At 44.5% G+C, this 19,067-nt stretch overlaps 1 long non-coding RNA gene across 5 annotated transcripts in view; it reads left to right on the top strand.

Moving 5' to 3' along the window:
* LOC139827252 (uncharacterized) overlaps nucleotides 1-19,067 on the top strand; it is a 71,562-nt gene that overhangs the window by 5,540 nt on the left and 46,955 nt on the right. For 4 of the 5 annotated variants that reach the window (XR_011737687.1, XR_011737690.1, XR_011737688.1 and 1 more), the window contains exons 1-2: nucleotides 13,522-13,609; nucleotides 18,234-18,347. This is a non-coding gene — a long non-coding RNA (uncharacterized lncRNA). Of the gene's footprint in view, nucleotides 1-13,521; nucleotides 13,610-18,233; nucleotides 18,348-19,067 lie in introns of those variants that run through there. The other variant, XR_011737689.1, reaches the window with a different exon arrangement.

Here is a 19,067-nt window from a genome sequence, read left to right on the forward strand (position 1 = left end):
TCCTCTACAAAAGGTGAAAGTCAAAATCAGCTGTGGAAGATTTGCACCGTGGCTGAAGTGGATTTAGTATCACATATAAATGTGGCCAACGGGTGTGTTTGATGGAGGAGCTGCGCAGCTTGGATTCAGTGGGATCGCAGCAGGGGGCTATTTTTGCTGTTTGGACGAGGCAGCATTTGCTTGGCTGTGCTTTGGCAATGGATCCAAGTGTTCTAGGTGTGAACTTGACCGATCTTTCCACGACACATCAGTGTCACCACCGCTCACTTGTTTCTCATTCTCATGGTGGTCTATTGGCATTAAGAAGCTCAATGTGATAGAAGAGCTGCAAGGTCCTAATGAACAGCAGCAGTACTGCCTTAATTTGGTTTTGTCTGTGGATGTAAGCAAGGAGGGAACAGCCTGAGGTAATTCAAATCCACTTTTAAGTATGCTAAGTTACAACTCTGCATTAATGTGTCTCTCTTACATTTGGCATATATGAAAATGAAGACAGCTTACTGACTTGGCAGCTCTGTATGATGCCTTTGTCTCTGTAGTATATTTTTATGTTGACTTGGTACCAGAAAACATGAATTCTTTCATGGATATTTAGTGCTGTGGAAGTCTTTCGCATCACCTCAGGTGAGGAGGCTTTCTTGAACCCATGTAAATATGGCCAACGGCTGTATTTAATGGAGGAGCTGAGCAGCTTGGATTCAGTGGGATCGCAGCAGGGGGCTGTTTTTGCTGTTTGGAAGAGGCAGCATTTGCTTGGCTGTGCTTTGGCAATGGATCCAAGTGTTCTAGGCCTGAACTTGACCCATCTTTCCATGACACATCAGTGTCACCACCGCTCACTTGTCTCTCATTCCCATGCTGGTCTATTGGCACTGTCCAGCTCAGCCTATGGCTCTGGTTAAACTTTGGAATTTCCCCAGGCTGCGGCTGCTGAAACCACCTCCTCTTATCCCTGTTATCCCCTCGGGGCCAGCAGTAGCCCAAAGGCTTCCTCCAAAGGGTGCTGGGCAGAGCTGTGGTGGGCGGGGCTGCACATGTTGGATTCTGTCCCCCATGTCACTGGGCCACCACCCGGCAACGCTGAGGTCACAATGCCCCTGGGGCAGGATCAAAAGGAGCAGCTGGGTCCTCTGTCCACTGCCAGAGCTGGCCCGGGGGCAGCCCCAACACATCCTTGAGGAAGCACTTGAGGAGCTGGTAGAATCACAGTGCAGGGGCAGAGGGAGGAAGACCTTGCATGAGGCTGCTGGAGGTTCTCTGCTGCAAGGCAATCTGCTGGCAGGGCCACCTTCCAAGCTCAGCTCATGAATGGAAATCTTTCTCATCTGGATAGCAGTGGCAAGACCAAGGGAATGCCTTCTTGAGGAGCACTGCAGAGCTCACCATCCTCATCCCCCTTGAAGCCAGAGTCAGCAGCTGTAAGAAGTGGGATTCCCAAATGTTGCAAGGGGGGGCCCAGCACTCTCACCCTCATCAGAAGGAGGGACTTTCTTCCTTCCAACAAGGTGACAGAGCCAGGGCCTGGGCTGGAACATGTTTATGAGTATTTGATGCCTTCTGCTAGTGCAGGGCTGGGAAGAAATGTCATCAGATTTCCTCAGCACATACTGCTGGGGAAAGGAAGAGGTAGGAACAGAAGGAGAGGAGAAGAGAAAATATGAGGGCTGAGAACAGGAGTTCATCTCTAAGAGACCTACAATGATCACGAAGTCCAACTGCCTGACCCCTTCAGGGTTCACCAAATGTTAAAACATGGTTTGAAGGGCATTGTACAAATGCCTCTTAAACGCTGACAGGCATGGCACATCGGCCAGCTCTCCAGCAAGGCAGTTCCAGGGGCTGACCACATTCTTGGGAAAGAAAAGTTTCCTCTTGTCAAGTCCAAAGCTCCTCTGATGCACGCAGCTTTGAGCCACTCCCATGCATCCTGGTACTGGGTACCGGGGAGAAGAGATCGGCACCTCCCTCTCCACTTTCCCTCCTCAGAAGCTGCAGAGAGCATTGAGGTCACCCCTCAGCCTCCTTATCTCCAAAGTAGACAAACCCAATGTCCTTGGCATCTACAAAACAAAAGAAAGAAGCTCTATCTCACGGTATAGTTCGAGAGCCCCCATATTCCCTCCCAGCTGAAGCTCTGACACAAGGGATATCCCCTACATCAAGACATGGTAAACAACACAAAAGCATTCGAGGACATCTTTCCAAGCAGCCAACCTCCCCATAAAAGCCAGCACAGAAGCACATGTCACTTGGTGCATTGGGAAGGAATGGTGAGGAAATGTGGCATGTTCTCTTCATCTCTTTGGCTTTCCTCCAGCCTACAGCTGCTGAAAGCTTCCCCTGTTATGCCCTCTGAAAAAGGTTTGTGTCCCTGGTAAGCTGTAAGAAGTGGGATGCAGAGTGGTTGCAAGGGGGCCCAGTATTTTGGAGCACCCACTGGTGTCCCGTTAGGCACGGGAAGGATCCTTGCCCCCAAGGTCAATCGGGCCGAGGTTATTTGGGAGCTCTCAGAAGCCCCTGAGAGGGCTCCAGGCCAAGGGAGAATAGGGCTTGGGCATCTCCTGGGCAGCACGACCAGCCTGTGGGACAAGGAGCCAGGTCTTGCTCCCATGCTCAGGGAACAGCCGATCGCCAGCACTGGGGTCAGGAAGGAATTTTTTCCCCCGGGGCAGATTGGCCCTGGTCCCCGGGGGTTTTTTGCCTTCCTCTGCAGCACAGAGCATGACCACTTTGCAGAGCTCCTCTGGTCCCTTTTGGCTCGGTTCCTGCCTGCTGCTCATGCACCATGAAGATGGCCTCTCGTGTCCTGCAGCTGGGGGAGGAAGGCTTTTTTTCTCCCACGTGAGTATCAAGTGTCTCCGTGGGTTTTTTGCCTTCCTCTGCAGCAGTGAGCACGGCTCCTCGGCCCTGGGCCACCTTTGGGCCATTGTGGCTGGGTGCCTGCTGCTCCTGCTCCACGAAGGTGGCCCTCGTGCCCCGCATCCGGGGGGAGGAACTTCTTGGACTCCCAGGTTGAGCCCCCAGGGTGCTCCCGGGGTCCACCATGGCCTCCCAGGTTGAGCTCCGAGGGTGCTCCCAGACGTCCTCCACGGACTACCAGGTTGAGCCCCGAGGCTGCTCCCGGGGTCCATCAAAGCCTCCCAGGTTGAGCTCCAAGGGTGCTCCCGGGGGTCCTCTGTGGCCTCCCAGGGCGGGCTCCGAGGGTGCTCCCGGGTGTTGCTTCTCAACCTCTGTCGCATTGAGCACAGCCCCTGTTCAGGGCTCCTCTGAGCCCTTTTGCCCTCAGTTCCTGCCCGCTGCTCTTGCACCTCCAAGGCACCGCTGGTGTTCTGGATCTCTTGGTCTCTCTTACCCAGGGCAAGTTTGCAGCAGGAGCCAGCTCTGCTCTTCCCTGGGCTCCATTTCCCTAGGGATTCTTGCTTGTCCAGAGCAGCCTGTGCTTGAAGGGGCTTCAGGTGCACTGCACCATCCGCAGCTGCCACTTGTCAGCTCTCCCTGTGGGCAACACAAGCACTGGACAGGGATGAGAGCGCCTGTCATGCACCCCTTGCAAGAAGCCCAGAGGTGGAGCAAGCTTCAGAAGTCCAAAAGTCAGCTTGTCATTGCTGCGTGTCACACTTTGGAAAATACCCCATGGTACCACACAACTTCTCCTCCTTCTTTTGTGTGTGTTTGGTCTTGATCTTCATTCTTCATGTTCTCAGTCTTCAGGAAACAGGACAGCTTGGCCTGTGTTCCTGCTGTTGCTCTCTGCAGCTCTGTGACTTGCCTTTGCCAGGCTGCAAAAAAATAAAGCAAAGTCCTGCTTTCACTTGTATCTTTTGTGTTATGTGTCCTTGAAATTAGTTTTGGAGCTTTGTGGCATTTGTGTCAAATAGTCACATCTGTATTTGAGGGGTGGATGGAACAGGTGAATTAAATCGACGAATTAAATATTCCATCTCATAATCGTCATACCTTGTGTATAAGAGGGTGATCACGAGGGTCAAGCTCTCTTCGACCATGGCCGGCATCTGGAGAGGACCCTGCCTGTCTGCCTGTGATCTGCAGGCCTCAGGCCCCGCATCCCTGCAACCGGTTTCCAGTTTGCTGTGAAGTCCCGTCCATGACTTTTGCGGGCCTGAGCTGCAGCTGCTGGAGCCTCCAGCTCCGCACACCCAGCTCCTGCTGCTGGAGTGACGCCAACTCCACATCGAGCACTCAAGATTGGTTTTGTATATTGTGTATATATATTCTCTATTTATTAGCAGCCTTAGTAAAACCCTTTAAAACTCTCCAACTTCAAGTCTAAGTCTCTCTTCCTTTCTCCTTATCTTCCCTATCATCGTTCCGATCTAGAGGAAGGGGGTGGCGGGAAGTGAGGGGGTAACAGGGAGCGTCTGCCATGGTTTATTGCCGCCTTGCCTTAAACCTTGACACCTGTATAGCCTCTGTGGAGACTATATGACTAGCCTGGATGGGATTGTCACTGCCAAGGTCTATTGCTATTTTTTGTGTGGTGTCTCTTGATAGAGTTTGGTGACTGCCCTAATGAGATCCATAGGAAACGGGTGAAAGTTGGAAATGGTTGATTTTGCACCGTAGAGTTGTGTGCTCTATGTATGCACCCTTGTGTTCCTGACCTTTGCATCATATCATTTAGGATTTAGGTGTACAGCTTGGTTGGAAAGACAGGGCAGAATGCAAGAGAATTCTTCAAACAGAAGAATTTAGTATCTTGTGTTTCTCATGAGTAAGTATCCCAGCATGCAGGAGAGAGGATTCACACTTGTGCACTGTGACAGGGTTCCTGCAAAAGTAACGGAGTACAAGGTAAGGACTGTACTTTCAGGGAAATCCCACCCCGAAATCACCCTCAACGTTTGCATGCCCGATAGAAACTCCATGTAAACCTTTTAGTAAGCGGAGTGCTATGCAATCTAAGTGCACTTTTAGTACCATCAGAATTTATACCATCATAATGCGACTCATTTAGAGGGGCTGTAGGCAGGCAAAAGTCATGTACAGCAAGAAATGGGCACACCTGAGGTTCCCAGTTGTTAGGAAGGGGGATGAAGTGCTGTTTTCCTTTGCAGAGCTGCTCTAGAGCCCAATTTCAGAGAAGGAAGAGTGCATCAAAGGATGAGAGAGGAAAAAAGCGTTCAGTCCTTGGGCGAGGGATGGAGCAGGTTGTTCAAAATAATATGCTACACTGTGTTTAGCAGTAAGAGTGGGAGCTCTAGATCTGCAGATGTTCAGTAAAGAAATGAAAGTCATCAGCTACACTCCCAAGGGAGCTGAAATACTGGAAGTGCTAAGGAGAGTCCTTCCTGGGAATTAATAATAAACCAAGCAATGTTTTTTGGCCATCTTTGTAACTTTGCTTTATTTTGGGGAATCTATATTAAGATCCTGAGTAAATCTTGTCTAGTGATGAAATTGGCTGAGTGTCCTGGTGTAGACCAAAGTGCTGTGCTCCAGTTTCAGTCTTTAAAATCCGGGTCTTGGTCTACCTTTTCTCCAAGTCCTGCAGAAGGTACCTGCAACAGGTTCAGAGCACCCAGAAAGCACCCAATACCTTTCTGTCAAGCTGCATTATTCTATGTAGGCAGTATTAACATAGTAATCTGTGTGGGAGATGTGGTTTTGGCGAGCATCAGGTGCACACAGGAAAGTGGTGGGTAATCCCAAGCTTTTCAAGTCCTCATGATTCTATTATTGTACTTACAGACCTAAGAGCAGAGACTGCTTAAGTGTGGCTTGTGGGCCATGTTGAATTTCTGGAAGATTCTGTCTTTCTGCATTTGCAGGGTGAAGTAAAAAAAAGAACAACAGCTTTTTGCTCTTTCTTTTAAAAAATGATATGGAGGACTGCTGATCAATGACCAAAATGACTCTTAGAGTTTTCATTTAAAATCTCCATGGAAAAACCTGCTTGAAAGAAATCAGACAAGATTAATTTGCTTAGCTATACCCTCAATGCACAGAGCGTTTGTATTTTCTTAGCAGAGATGCTAAAAACCTCCTTCAGTGTATGCCTTCTGAAGGATGCTGTGAGGGCAGTGATGGAACTGAGGATACTGAGATCCCACCAGCACAAGAGAGGTGTGTCCCCAGGGGGAAAAGGACTACTATTAAGGCACAGCAGGCTTACAACTGCCTACAAGGGTGAAAGTATATGCCTGCTCCTCTGATATGGATTACAGAAATCTTCCCTAATTTCCCAGCCCACGTATAGGTTTTCAGCCCATAAGAGTTCCTGCTGTTGGCCCTAAAGGCACCACAGACTGACACAGAGAAATTACAATTTCGTACTCTTTCACCTTGTGAATTCTCTCTCCTTTTCCTTGGTGACTTATTCTGGCTGGGAAGACTTTTTTTCCCCACAGTTTTGAAAGATGATATTTCTTCTTAAAGGATCATGAGAGCAAAGGGTCAAATCCTTGCCTTGTTTTTGTTTTCCTCTTTGTATGTTGGATGCATTTGCTGGCTCCAATTCCAGAGCTGTGATTGGCATCAAACCTGGCAGTGACAATTGTCTCTACTGATCTCTAGACTTCATTGAATTAGATAGTTAACATTCAGAAAAAGGCTTTGCTAGTTTCTGCCAAAGTGAATTTCCTTGATTTCCTCTCCAGCCTTTTCCCCTCCTGCCTGGCCCTGTTGCGGTTTTCTGAGCTGACAGAAAACAGTAATGGTTTTTTTTTTGAGTTTCCTGCAGGTCACCTTCCAGCTCAGGGCTGGGGCAGAAGACTGAGGTAGGCAGGACTCAGGACTGCGTCCCAGCCCTGAGGGTCTGCACAGCCAGCCGAGGTAACCCCTTGCCTTGCTGAGGGGGCAGGGCTTACTATTCCCATTTTTTTTTTTTAAGTTTGCCTCCTGCACCTGGAGAAAGAGAGGTTGTTTGCATCCTACACTCCCTGGAGATCCTGCAGATAAACATATAGCAGGTAATGCTATAGGGAGGGAGAAGCAAGGCTCTTTCGCTTTGCACAGACAGATATTTATTGCTTTTAGGATAAAACTGGTTTTAAAACCCCACGCTGATATTTTTTATTTAGCATTCTCTTAAATTTCCAATGATTTTAAGGCAGCCATAAGGCAGCACTAAGCTCCTGGGAGGCAGCAAGTTTCCTTTGATGCAGGGATGAGCTGTATTTGTTCTGCTAGCTATTTAGAGCTGGCAATGATATGGAGGCTTTCACTCTTGTCGCCCCAAAGCAAGTTCATGGAGCTGACCTGCAGGAAAGTTATTTTAGCACTTCATAATAGTGTGTGTCTGTTTGAGAAATCATTGAGAAGTGTACAACTTCATTATGAAAACAAGGTACTACTCTGCTTTTACTGAAGCATGTGGAAAATGCATCAAAAGAAAACCATCTCTGACCTTGCATTTGAATCTTCTCCAGCAGAGCTGTTGCATGCCCAAGAGAATAGAGGCTAGATCAGTCCTGGGTCTCAGCCTAGCAGTGCAAATCAGAACAACAAGTAGTGAAAACATTTCTTGAAATACATAAAGGGATTGTGACATGCTATACAGTGACTAAAAAGATGCTAATTTTGCTGATACGCTGTTTTGAATGAATCTGGATATTGACAATTAAGTGATGGGAATGCTTCCACATGGGGAAACAGGAGATATGAATCTTCCACCCTGAAGATCTCCATATCCTCTAACACCTGCTTCAATTTGCAAAGCTGCAGCTGTTCTTGCTTGTAATGAGGAGGTTTTAAAGACTGTTGGTCAGTGTTTGATCCTAATTAGTGTTTCTAAAAAGGGGGCCTTTTACATGACAGAATCACGCTGCTTTCCTTGTCTTGAACAGATCTACCTGAAACCTTCCCACTGATCAAGGTAAGTATTGAGACATTGCTGATTCTCTGTCTCCTTCACAAATGCTGCATAAGTTCTTATAACATGACCACTGTTGTTGTTATTGTTCTTGTTGGTTTGGTTTTTTTTGTTTGTTTTTTTTTTTTTTTCCAGATTTCTGTGGTTTTCCTACTCAATTTAGAGTCATAGACTATAAACACATCAGAGGTATATGCATGTATTGACTGGGTAACACAGAGGACCTCCAAATTATAGGTGCTCTGTCTGGATTGACAAAACATAGGTTGATCTTTATATGCAGTTGAAAACCTTGGATATGGTTGTGGTTTTTTTGGTGTTGTGCTACTAGTCTGAAATACATTAGACAAGGATTGCATTTAGCATGGATATGCTGGAGGGCCATAATGTGTGTGAAACTGAGCTAGCAACTGAATTAAGATTTACAATTATTTTCGTCTAATTAGTTATGGAAATAAAGCTTAAGCCATCCCACTTCTTTGGGTGTACATGTGTGTCTGCCTTCCTGCTCCATGAGTGCTTTCTGAACCAATTGGTTCAGTCTGATAGTGAAGTGGCATCTCCAGTTTATTTAATGAATGTAATTAATGGACACGCTGGGAGAGAAAGGAGGGTCCACACTAGTGCCTTCCTTCAGGAGAGAGACTGCAAAGTGAACACAGCTCTTGCTAGATATGGGATAAGCCCCCCTGGGGCGCAACACCTTTGGAGACCACATTTCTGAGCTCCTGCTGCTTGCTCCGCTGTGCCTGCCCTCCCTGTTCAGCTGTGAACACCACGGTGGCAGCCGGAGACTGGTTCTCATGCTGATTTGTAGGTCATATTACCATTGTTACAGGTTTCATGGATGCATCTTCAATATCACTGTATTTATGTAACAAAGATAGTGTTATTTATGAATGTTTTGAGGTCTGTGTTTAATGCTTTTACCCCATAACAGGGAAAAGATACACAGAGAGCAAATTGACTTCAAAGAGGAATTGTTTGAGTGAAGCTGGTGTTGCATTTGGTGACAGTTGCCGTTCCAACCTTCTTCCTTCAAAAATACTAAACTCTGTGCTCAGGCAGGAAAGTAAGGATGGGTGAAGCTATATCTACACATTTATATATTCGTTCCAACTGCTGATTGTCAGTGCTGTGTTACTCTGTACAAGGTGCAGTTTCTAATTATAAAGACTTACTCTGACAGCTTTGAACTGGATTTTGTTGAGTGTGAAATATGTTATGTGTCTGTCTCTCTCTCAAATATTGTGCCAATCCTTTTTTTTCTGTCTAAGAAATTGAAGGTGTCTCTTTACCTAAAAAGAAAAAAAAATCCCCAGGAGAGTATCAGAGGATCAATTTTTCAGCATGGGATTATACAGTTTGGCTGTATAAGCTTAAGGTTTTTAATTTGCTTACACATAGATAGACTTACTTGAGCTCTATACATCACCAGATCAATGCAAATCTAATTACTAGAAACTTGGGTCAATATTAAAAGAATTCCATTAACCAGCAATAAGAACTCTGGATTAATATCATTACTATAGGCTTCCAAGCACACAAAAAGGATGAAGGATTTTCTCCATACTAATCTGAAACAATACCATTGTGGAAATCCCGCCTCTGCTCCATGTCTCCTTAAAAGTAAGAATGAAGGTTAGAAGAGTCTATACAGACGGATTTATTTATTTCATTAATATCGTCTCTTTAGGTTAGCACCTCTGACACACACTAATAGTGAATGCTTCTCCAGCTTCTGGTAGTGTGGATGGGCAGAAAAGGTTTGGGCAATTACTCTAGGGGAAGCTGAGAAAAGAAATCAATGAATTCTTAAGGACACAAAGCAAAAGCAAATGTGACATTTCTAGAAAGTAAAGTTGGTTGGGTGTTTTTTTTTTTTTTTTTTGGTTGGTTGATTGTTTCTTTTTGTAATTAGTTGGATTTTTTTTGTTGTTGTTTTGTTTTGTTTTTAATTTGGTTTTTGTTTTTACCCATGGTAGCAAGGGAAAAGAATAAATGTTTTGTTCCTGTTGTTTTGGACAGCAAGTCACCTATTGCAGTCCTACTGAGTTAACTTTTGAAGGATAATTTTCCTATGACCACAAATTTTCCTAGGCCACAAATATGAAATCTGCAATGCAGAATATAATTCTAAGATCCGTAGTTTTATAGTAGAAAATCAAGATTGTCCTAGAAAAAGTTACCACTTTGACAGAATGAAGGGACTTTATCAGAAAGGCCCACTAGTTTATTTTGCATGATAGGCTTCTTCACTTATAAATAGCAATGAGACCATCAGCTAAAATGACCTTCTTCTTGTTAGCTTAAGCCTGGGCATTTTCGAGTGAATTGCAAGCGGTTTAAAACAGAGACTTGCATGGCTATCTCTCTTAAGCAATAGTGGGCAACCCTAGTGCTAGGAACAGCAAAACAAGAATTGGCAAAAAACAGGCACTGGGGGGAAGTGGATACAGTATCCTTGGCTGTCTGCATTGCACTGGCCACAAAATGGGGGTGTCTGCCTGCCCGTAATTGCTATTAGAAATTTGAAATATTACAAACTGTAATATTTACAAGCTGTAGAATCAGATGAAGAAATGTGCAAAATTTAGGCCAGCATTTCACAAGCTTTTGCTGTAGGTTCATTGCAATGAGTTAAAAACAGATTTTGAGATGGCGCTTGGGAAAGGATTTGAGATAGAGGGGCAGGTTTGAAAACTGTAAATAATGAGTCTGGATTGCAGAAATAATCCCCTGTTGTCCTGAAGGCGCTGAGGTTTAGGGCTTTGGTCCTGTGCTCAAAATTTGTATTTGAGATGTAGCACCTGCGAGTTGGGGAAGGATCAGAGGGAAAACAGGGTAATTTGCATCAGGATCCTCTCTTGACAAGCTAGAGAGGGCTTCAGATCCTTCTGTGCCAAGGTATACAAGGCCACAGCCTCCACTTTCACCCCATTCACTTGGGATCTCTACGTCCCTCTGAATACTTGCACTTAAAATTTTGTGGCTAATCAATTTTCAACTTCAAATTAAAAAAGTGTTGTGGTGTCGGTGTTTTGTTTTTGTTTTTTATGAGGGTGTATAGAATTCATAAATGCTGACACTCAGGACACTGCATAGTTTTAAAAAGCAGTCTGTGAATCTTTCTACTGCCTCCCTGGGCTTGTGTGCAAGAATATCAGTGGTAGTTTTAAATAGCAAGATTTTAACTGTTGCCAGCAGAGCCAATACGATTCTCCATTCAGCTGCAGGTACAGGTAAATGGTTCAGCAGTAGCTGCATCCTTTTCTCCAGCTTGGCTTACTTACTTGAAGAGACTGTATCAGGCTATACCAGCCAAAAGACTCCCCTTTCCTAATATAAGGTTATGTTTTAAGGAGGGCGATTTACTGGTAGTTTTGCACTTTTTTATTTTCCAGCAAGCCCTGTCTAGTATAGGCAAGACTTAGATACATAGACTTCTCCATGCTAATTTAAACATTTTTCTGTTCTTGCACTTTAATTTTCAGTCTATATTTTGCTACTTGGTCTGCATTTCTTTAAAGAGAAACCTACAACTTTAGTCTTGTCCCCAACCACCGCTCCCTCAGAGCAGCTTGGATTTGACCTTGGAAGATAAAATGATCTCCTTGTTCTTAACCCTTTCCTTTTTTAAAGCAAGTATTTGTATTTTAAAGCATTTCCATCTGCTTTACCTGGTACTTTTACAAAGTTAACTCCATAGAATGAAAACATTTAGTAAACAGGTCTTTTTCTTTTCTGTTTTTCAAACCAGCTGAGCTGTATTGTTTCAGAGAGAGCTGAATGAGCTAGTTTTTATGTGGATTTAGGGAACAGGCTGCATGAGGAGCAAAGTTCTGTTCGAAAGAAAAAGCACTTTTCAATAGTAGCTTTAAGGATTATGCATGTAACCTGTGAGTAGCAACTCATTCCTTTGATGACTGAATTATAACACAGGATATGGTGCCCTGTATGTTATGACTCTCTTTGGGTTTCATGGCAAGTTATCTGTCAGGCTGTGAGAAAGCACATTTCTGGAGGTTTTTCACACCCCCTTAGCCCCATCGGTGCTGGGACTCAGGGTGTCCTCGTGCAAAGTGCTAATGCAAAATGCATTGGCACTTGCTGGAGAGAGAGTTGGACCCACTGGTACGTGGGTCACTTGTCCCTTTTCAGCCTGTGTGACACAGATCCAACCTGTCATTATGGGAGGAGAGAAGGGCAATTATCTTGCCTCCATGATGCTGCACAAAACTGGTATTGTTTTAAGTTATTTCTCTGTTGCTTCCTCAGTTTTTCACTTGTTGCCATGGATATCTTTCTGGTCCAAAGTCAGAAATTGATGTCTATAAATAATGACTGGAGAGTTGAGCTCTGTGCAGTGCTGTTGAAATCTTAGTATGGAAAATTCATGTATATGAATAACATTAATTATGAGGATTTTAACAGTATTTGGGCAGCAGGGACCGTCTCTCTAACATGTTCAGGCGCTGGGGTAGGTGTTTGTTCACAGGAAGAATTGAAGCTTTTTCCTTGACCTGTAACAAGTTACAAACAGCTAAAAGGCTGATTTAGTGAATGCTTTAATCTCTCGTTCCTAAGCAATATGCCTTAAGCAGTATTTTCACTGGAAGGGGCTGATTTTTTTAATGTGTTTATTTTTAAATCAAACCACTTTCATTCAGATTCCTCAACATGGGTCTAGAAAGCTCAATGTTTAGCTTTGTCTACCTGTCCTTATTCTCCCCATCCTGTGTTCACCTAGTGACCATAGCCTCCCAAACTCTGTTGGCCTTCTCGGGCTGCGAGAAGAAAAACAAACCTGCATTTGATGGTTTGCAATACAGGTCCTGTCACTTTTTAGGAGATGGGACATGCTCTCATTTCAGAAGAAGTTCCCCAGTGCCCATGAGGATGGTGTGAATTCAGCTAGTATGACTGAATACACATATTGGAAACATAATATATACAATACCTATGTATAATTTATTATTTTTTGTAATAAATCTTGAGGTTTTGGAAGGGCATGGATAAAGGTAGACTTCTTTGTCCATGACTAAGCACCATAATAGAAGTAACCCAGACAAATAGTGTTATTTGAGAACTGAGAATCTGCTACCACAATCAACCTGCTCTTGACTGCTTGTACTGCAGTAGCATCCTCAAAGCACCTCCAAAACTGGAGTAATGGGGCAGGGCAGATGCAAGTGTTTAATCATAAAGCCTACACTCAAAATACAAGAGGATAATGTTGTTCCAAAATGCCTAAGATAACACTTGTCTGCTAAACAACGCTGTTTTAACACAATCTTACAATAGTTATTCTGTATTGCCCTCTAAACAGTAATCTAAACAAGCCAGAGACTTAAAGGTGTTTCTGAAACTGCTGCCCAGTGGAGACTCTGCCATTTCACTCTGTAGAAGGAATTGGAGTATTCGGAAACTTTCCGAGTTGTAGCACAGCCTGCTTTATCTAGCATAACCTTTAATGGAGCTCCCATCGATTCCTTAAGGACACTGTTCCTCACGTCAGCTGTGTCTCACTGCTTGGGAATTTGTCTTGATAAACAGTGCAAATGTTGCTGTGCTCTATTTCATTCCTTTGTTCATAATTATGTCCCTTCAGACCCCCTACACCCTTTCCACAGAGCCCCACAGGGCTGTGGAAGATGAAGACCATTTTGTGAGCACATTATTCCAGATGTAGCTCTCTACCTGCACAGGGTGAGAGCAATGCAATACAGTTCACTGGACATTTACCTCCTGCTGTAGATTTTCAGGCAGCTTGGAAGGGTAATTACCATTTTGATATCACCTATCTGGAAATGCTGATTACTTAAACATAGTCCTTGTTGACTTTACTCCTTTTAGCTATTTTCTATCTAGAAATGCTTTGTTTTTCTTTGTGTGTGTGTGTCTTAGAGAGAGGGTGTGTTTCTTTAAATTGTGTATTTTCTTATTTATTAAAACCTCATGTTATGGCAAGAGAGATGTCTGGTAAAAAAAATTAAAATATTGAAGAAAACAGTGGCAATATGTTCAAGTGACTCATGGTGTTAGGCATTTTGAGTTGATGTAAAGGCTTTTTTTCACCTGAGAAAATCAGAACTATTGCCATAAATGACGATTTATAATCATGCTTGTGATTATTTAGTAAGAGGAAATGTTGTTTGGATTTCAAAAAATAACTTGCCAGAGTGGCTGAATGAGCAAAGTGGTGTGGGAAGCTTGAAAGCCATGGTTTGAGGGGCAGCTGGAGGGGTGCATCTGCCTGCACAAAACCTGTATGGAGACACCTATGTAATGGGTCTAGCAGTAAAAGTTACTTCTGTTGCTATTGGAGATGGAGATTCTTGCCATACTTGCCTTTTTTCCACTCCTGAAAATAGATTACTTTTTCACTCAAGTACTTTGTTAACACTTGAATAATAAACAACATGTCTCTCACATGACAGCATACCTGTGGGACTTAGCCACACAGAGAATAAAATGTCTGAGATGTGCTTGAGTTGAACATAAACACTGGAAAGGATAACGTTTTTCGCTAAGTGCTTCGTGCTTCTGGCTAAGCAGGGTGGATACTAAAAACCACTTGGTGCTGTTTGTGTTGCTGCTTGCAGAGATATTCAGGGCTAACAGGTTTTTCATAAGCAGCTAAGTTAAGCCTATAAATCTTACATGTAAGAAAGCCATGCTCATGCTCACAAATGCAGCAGGTTGAAAGCCTACTAACAAGTAACAACGCATGTATTTATAAATGGCCTGAGAAATCCAGTCATTTCTCATAATTTTTCACTACATGTATAATTCTGTTTTCTTGCATTCTGCTTATCTGATGGGGAAAATCTGTTGCATTGCTGCTCAATGCAGCCCCTTCTTTCCAGTTGTTGGTCTTTGATCACCAGCAGATGTAGCAGAGCTAGCTCTTGGTCTTCTGTGGGACTGATGTCTACCAGGAACCTCTGGCAGCCCTCCACTATTCTCCCTACACCAGCAGGTTTCAGTAGTGAGCTGCCTGTTAGTGTCAGGCAGTGGTGCATGAGTAGGGAGATACCTCCACCTCTAACAATAACTTTGCAGATCACGTGGTTTTTGTCTGGTGAAATTTTATTCATCAATCCATTCAGTAAATTTTACCATATCCTTTTTTCTGGCAGAGTTCTTTCTAACATCAGTCTTTGCTGATCTTCTCTAATAATTCAGCCAAGGCTTTACCAACCAAATGACAGAAGTCAAAGAACTCTTTTTGACCAAGAACAAGGAAACAACAATTTCCTGTTGTCACTGGTATGTGGCATCCAGTTTTACATCTGCTGGCTGTGCAGATGACTATATGGTGTTGGTACCTGAAATGCTTTTGATTTGAGATTTTAAGTGGCTAGCAATGAACTTTTTGGTCTCTCCATTTTGGAATGTGCTGCTAAAAAACTCTTTATGAGATCTGATGTCTCACTAAATGAGTGCTGGGCACTCACCCTTCAAGCATTGGGCCTCAAGGGAGATGGTCAGTCTTATGTTCTTGGGTGGTAATCATAGAGCATGATCATCCATAATGTCTTTTTTGGGCGAGTGCCACTCAGCACTTTTATTTTGCTGTTAATCTTTTCATGTGACTTATCAAATTCATCACAGAATTCAGTTCTCTTCCCAAACAATATTTTCCTAGCTTTTCTGCATAAAGTTTAGAACAAACTGAAGAGACTCTGTAAGGGCATCATCTTGCTCATGAGTCTACTGTTCTAAATCCAGGGTAATTTAGTGGATGCTAGTGTTGCTCCGTACAATCCAAGAGCAGAACTGAGCCTTTGTTTTGCCAATTTTTTGAGTCTGGAGTAAAAGAGCAATAGACCTTTTCTTTGTATGTGCAAATCAATTCATGCTGATAAAGTCTGTTAAAAAAATAAGGTAAGCATTCATGATAGTCGTTTGGGCTTCAAAATACCAGATACTACAGATTTTTACTGGATGGATAAACCCTTATAAGGCCACAACAGTACTTATTGATTGATAAAGTGAATCAAATGAAAAATTCTTCCACAGGAAAACCGGAGCACTGACAGCATATAAGCAAGTGGCTGCTTTTTTTCAGCCACAAAGAAAACAGGGTACAGCAGATACCCAGCTAGAATGAGCTGGTAGATCTCCATTTGTTTAAGAGAAACCAGAGCCACTGCACATGAGCCAAGGGTTCAGCATCAGGTCCTACTGGACAGAGCACGTGGGCAGATGTGCATCCCGAGCTGTGCCCTGGGGACCTTCCTGCAGGAGGAGGCGTGTGGAGCTGTTTGTTCAGCTCTGACCCAGGACAAGTCCAGTTTCTGCCAGGGTTCTCCTGCTTTAGGGAGGCTGATGCTGGTTTATTTTATGTGAGTTTAAACCTCAGCAGACCTGTGCAGTCCTGTCTGTGCCACTCTGCAGCCAGCACCAGGAGTTGTATCACAGATACAGCGTCTGAATATGGAAAGTGCTGCCAGCTTTTGTGATGGAGCTGTGGCTCCTGCTGGCTACTGCCTGTCTGATTTTTGTCTCCCGCCCCTGTGCTGAGGTGAACTGAGAAAAAAAGACCAAGTTCCTCCACTGCCCAAACAAACAAAAGAAAAAACAAAACAGAAAAGAGGAGAAGAGTAGAGAAGAGAAAAGAAAACTAAAAAACCCCAAACCAAAACAAATACCTCCCCAGACCCCAAAACAAAAACAAACAAAAAATTTTCAGCCTAATGCTGATCGGAGGAAAGTTTTCTTCTACCTTTTCCCGATGACAGCAATCTCTGTGCATTATCTCAGTCCTTTCTTCCCAACATTTTGTCACGCAGCCAACTTCCCACTCCTATATTTCTTGTGTTTTCTAAAATTTCTCCTGTCTTGGCTGCTGGCTTTTCTCCCTTGCAAGGCCTCTTCATCGATGTTCTGCAGGTGGACATGGGCCTCACTGCCATACATCTGGATTGAAGCTCTGCTGTAGGGTGCCATGACAAAGTCCACTGTGGGTGGGGACCAGCTTTGGAGACCATCCTCCTCCTCCTGACAGCATAACCAGCAACTTGTGGCAGAACCCACCAGGGACCAGATGAACCTGGGATAAGCTTGCCAACACAAGCAAAATGCAAGGAGCATAACATTAACAGTTTTGGTGCCATTTATGAGAGATTTGAGAAACATATCTCTGCTTTGTGACTTCATCTGGTCAAGGCCAACCTTGGGGCATTGCCCAAAATTCTGTGACTTTCAGTGTCTATCCTTCCCACTTGATGCTGCTGTTCTTGTCCGCATGTGCTTGCTATGCTCTGCTGGCCTTCTCCAAGATACACATGGTCATTGAAGTGGCTTCAACACCCTAAATAATTTTCTAGGTAAGAAGTTCAGGCTCTAAAGCTGAAATCTCCTTGGAGAGAGTTTAAGTCTTCAGCCCTGTTTGCTCACTGCATGGGCCAGAAACATCTTCTGCCCACCAGCCCTTTTGCTCTTTCCCTCAAAGCCACCCCATGCACCATGGGCCCACATGACGGTCAGGCTGTCCTGATCCCTTGCATCACCCGTGTGTCCATGCCCACCTCGCTTCATGGGCACTGATGGACCTCCTGAGCTGGTGATTTCTTCTCTGTTCGACAAGGCTGTTACCAACCTGCACTGAAATGCTGGGTCCAGGTGTGGTTTGTACACACTCAGCTGTTTAAATGGGCCCTTGGGAGACCTCAGCAGCCCCATATCTGCAGAGTGACCAAGCAGGAGAATGTTTTCCTACCCAATGGCCAGTTCCACCACCCATCTAATCCCCCATGGAGACAGTTAATAAGAAATAGCAGTTTTTTTGGGAGGAAGGTAAACATTTTTTTTTTTAATTTTTTTTTTTTTTTAATACCTACTTTTCCAGCATTAAAGTTTTCTAAGGCAGCCTAAAAAGGTTCATGCTCATAGGACCAAGTAGCAGGTATGCCCTTGCATCTCCTTTCCACTGGAGCGGGAGGCAAGGAGCTGCAGGGCAGGCACAGAAAAACCGTCTCCCTCCTCCTCCTCCCCCACCTCCCCACACTTCTCTTGATCTGCTGGTGGCTCCTAAAAGGATTAATTAGAAAGATGTGAGCAGGGGTTGGAACGTCAAAAAACAATTGTCACTTTCATATCTGACCCCTATCACCAGCTGCAGAATTAACAAATTGAATGTCGTCAGCAAACAGGAGTTGCAGATGATATGAAGTTCATTACTAGCAGCACAGGGCTTGTTTTCAAAGCCCAGTTTAAACAACTCTTGCTGATTAAATTCCTTGCAGGGGCTCCTGCCAGACACATTTAGAAAATACGGACATCTAACAACTCTCTGTCTCTTTCTCTCAACCTTTTTTTTCTTCCCCCCACATCCCCCCTTTTATTTTTTGTTTTGTTTCTTAACATGTGCCAATTATTTGTCTCCTATCTGCAGGTACTGGCAAGTATCAGCGCTCTGGCCCCACTGTCTACAGCCTTATCCATTTGGCGCCTGCTCCAGCCCTCTCACATTACCAGCAGTGGGGTCTGTTTTCAGCTGTGAAAAGCTGTGAGTATAACTCCCTTCTGCCCCTCCTCCCTCTGCTGCCTCTCTTCCCCCCTTTCCTTCTCACCCTTCTGCTCCCAGGGCTCCCTTCAAGAACTGGGAACCAAGAAAAAGCAAAACAACAACTCTTGGTAACCTGCTCGATGGTGGCGCTGGGGATTCACAACCTCCCTACCCACTTGAGTGACTGTGGCTGCTTTCACTGCACAGCCTGGGTGTACTGATGGTGTTGGGGAGTCTCTGTCCAGCTTGTTGAAGCTCTCTCTGCACAACCCCTTCATGGGAGAATCTGGAGCAACTACAAGTCCACCAGGCCAGGTTAAAGGAGGGATCACATGCTGGATGGGCTGGGACAGGGAAGCAGGAGCTGTGAGCAAGCAAACAGGCTACCTGTGGTATAAACCTCAGAGGGACTAGCTTAGCTTCTCTCTGCTTAAGCCATCTTGAGATCAGGGGCCTGAACCTCAAATCTAAAATGCTTGAGAGCTCTTTTTCCCCTTCCTAAAGCATCTTTTTCTCCTATTGTATTTGGTCATTTCATGTTCCTCCAGCTCATGCATTTGGGATTTTTTTCCACCATTTCTCTAAGAAGTGAGGATGGTATGAGTGTGCTCTGGCTGCTCTTGCTCACCCCCATGGTAACTCCTGGACTTGGCAAGTTGGGTGGGAATCCAGCTAGAAAAGGCCAGATCTCAGAAGCAGGTTGTTCCTACAAGTTTTGTG

The sequence above is a fragment of the Patagioenas fasciata genome, chromosome 2 (assembly GCF_037038585.1).
Source record: "Patagioenas fasciata isolate bPatFas1 chromosome 2, bPatFas1.hap1, whole genome shotgun sequence".
Classification (NCBI taxonomy): Eukaryota; Metazoa; Chordata; class Aves; order Columbiformes; family Columbidae; genus Patagioenas; species Patagioenas fasciata.